Here is a 2,783-nt window from a genome sequence, read left to right as displayed (position 1 = left end):
CTTTAGCATGATAAAGGACTAAGTGTTTGCTTAGCATGGATGAAGGACTGTGTGCAATCTCATATATATCTCCATTGTCAACATGATAGTGACACATGAAATGATCATTCTCAGACTTGTTGCTATGTACATTTATCTACTATTTCCCTCGATTTTATTTAACCCTTTCCAGAGTTATCTTTGATTCCTTCTTTTTATCTGCTTTAATGCCATCATCCTGCAAGTCTGAGAGACATGAGGAGGAACAAAGGGAACAGTGTGCTCTCATCATTGCCTTCCCATTTTGCTTTTATGCCCTCATAGTTTTTGTACTTGAAGATCCCAAGAGATTACAGCATAACACAGCTCAGGGAACCTAGAATCTGCGAACAAAACACATCAGTGAAGATGGGATGCATAGTGTGGAGATTTCTGAGAACAAAGTTGATGTTGTAATAGTTACTTTTCTCATGACTGCAAGCACACACATGACAATAGGCCATGTAACAGGGGAAAGGGTTGTTCTGAGTTTCAGTTGGAGGAGGAATAGTTCGCAGTCACTGGAAGGTATAGAGGTGTTTATGGTATCAGGGATGAGTGAGAGGGAGTCCTCATATTCCTGGCAGACCAGGAAGCACAGAGAGATGAATGCTGGTGTTTAGATTGCCTTTTCTTTTGCTGCATCTTATTCAGTTCAGTACCTCAAACACATATGTAGGATCATTCACATCTAGGGTGGGTCTTTTCACTTCAGTTAAACTTTTCTGGAAACTTCTTTAAATGCAAAACCACAGTTGTGCTTAAGGGGTGAATCCAAATCTAATCATATTGATGATGAAGATGAATTACCACAGGTGTACAACTGTAATCGCTGTACTGAACCATGTACTATTTCAACAGATACTTGTCTTGGAATATAAAGATGGCTGTATTACCCTTGAAAGGAACAGAAATCAACATGTTAGCACTTTAAACATCTACAGCAAAATGTAGAAGGAGCTCAAAACAAATATTTTATGTCACTGGATTCACGTAATTTACATGTGTGCTAATTCATGTTTTAAAATCTAGTGCCTGAGTACATCAAATCAGTCGCTACTATACTCTATAGCTTTTTTAATTAGAGATAAGCCTCAATAAAACATGATTTGCATCATTAAGCTTTATACATGATCCTGTGATCATATCATCCTGAATGCTGTTAGGATAAAACCATCAATAAATGTAAGCCTTCTTAATATGATGAGATGCATCTAGATATGACCAGGAAGTGTCTTGGATATGATAGATTAGATTTAACAAACAAAACAACTAGTGAGATCTATTCACTTACTCCTTATAATTAAACTTTCACACATACTAGTTCAGAAAATACGTAGAGACATTAACACTGGCTTTCCATTAGACAGCATAGGGTTATTGAAATTTGGTTCTCTTACAGGATTTATGATTTCAGAAGCTTTAATATTTAGTCAGGTTATGGCCCCAAATCTCTTCTTTGGATTGGGTTGCTATATGGAAGGCATGAGGGGCTGCTCGGCTAGTGCCCCACTGATGCAGGGACCTCATACTTGTTTGGTTCATTTTAGAGTGAAATTTCAAAAACAGAAGATCACTTGGCCCTGAGTTGTGAACTATCCTGTGGGAGCCCCTAATGCTTCACTTGACAGGAGTTCCCAAAACAGTGATATGCACCTCCACAGAAAATGTATAGCCTGTTTTTTTTTAAATGCTTCCAAATGGATAACTCAATGCATCCAGTGAAGTTGTACAAAACACACAATCACCCTGCACTTGAGCTTCCATATCTATATAAAAGCAATTATTATTCTTGACTTGTCTAAGTCACAGGATCTCTCTGAAGCCTATGTGAGATATGTGGCTAAGTATTTCATAAGTTGTTAAGCTCCACAAAGATATCAAATATTATTATTGTGAAAACTGATATCACAAAGTATCTTTTCTTTCAATATTAATATAATGAAGTCAAATGCCAAACATTCTCTGAAGCAATATTTTATTGTGTTTTGATAAAGTCAGCTTTTTGGGAGATGTTTGATGCAATTTCAGCTATAGTTTATAGACCATAACAATCAAAAAATTAAGTTTGTATTTTCTCCATATTGATGAGATAAAACTCATGTTACCCTCTGAAGAAAAATGGATTTCTTTTCTGTGAAACAGCATATTTCTCATAATTCTATAACATGGGGTTAAAAGAAGTATTTATGACTAGGAGTCCTAGTATACTGCTTTTTTTCTAAGATTTCTTTTTTTTTTTTTGGTTTGTTTGTTTGTTTGTTTGTTTGTTTCCTGCATGTTTTTTCTCCTTAGTCATCATCTACGGGACTCAAGAAGTCTTAGGAATATGCGGACACAGACTTGAAGTCCAGCTTCATCTCTAACGTTGTGGAAAGGAACTCTACATCACCAGGCAGTGCCCTATGCTCTACTATGCCATTAGGACAGAGATTTGGGAGAATGACCACCAGGGTGTCCACGTACAATCTAAGATTTCTTTTAATATATATTTAAAAAAATTAAACAGTGTAAGTAAAATATCATTTTCATAACATTTGTATTATTTATGCTTATTTTCTGAATTTCATTAGATTATCTTCTGAGTTTCCTCAATTTTGCAACTTGTTAAGGAATTAAGGTGTTGGATAAAATACATTGAAGCTAATGAGAATCACTAGATATCCCTGGGTAAAAAAGAGAATGTAGACAAGAAGGTTTTAAGTTTCAATTATTTATTAACTTTCAGAAGGAAACATAAGAACAATTGTTTCGAACTTCTTTTA

At 35.4% G+C, this 2,783-nt stretch overlaps 1 non-coding gene across 1 annotated transcript; it reads right to left on the bottom strand.

The window, feature by feature from the left end:
- Positions 1 to 2,283: 2,283 nt before the first annotated feature.
- LOC115064535 lies at positions 2,284 to 2,485 on the bottom strand. Its single transcript, XR_003844363.1, has one exon. It is a non-coding gene; the product is annotated as a small nucleolar RNA SNORA73 family (small nucleolar RNA).
- Between the last annotated feature and the right edge of the window lie 298 nt (positions 2,486 to 2,783).

Source organism: Mus pahari, chromosome 7 (assembly GCF_900095145.1).
Source record: "Mus pahari chromosome 7, PAHARI_EIJ_v1.1, whole genome shotgun sequence".
In the NCBI taxonomy this organism is placed as follows: domain Eukaryota; kingdom Metazoa; phylum Chordata; class Mammalia; order Rodentia; family Muridae; genus Mus; species Mus pahari.
The sequence above is the reverse complement of the archived record's forward strand: the minus strand, read 5'-3'. Positions and strand labels throughout refer to the sequence as shown.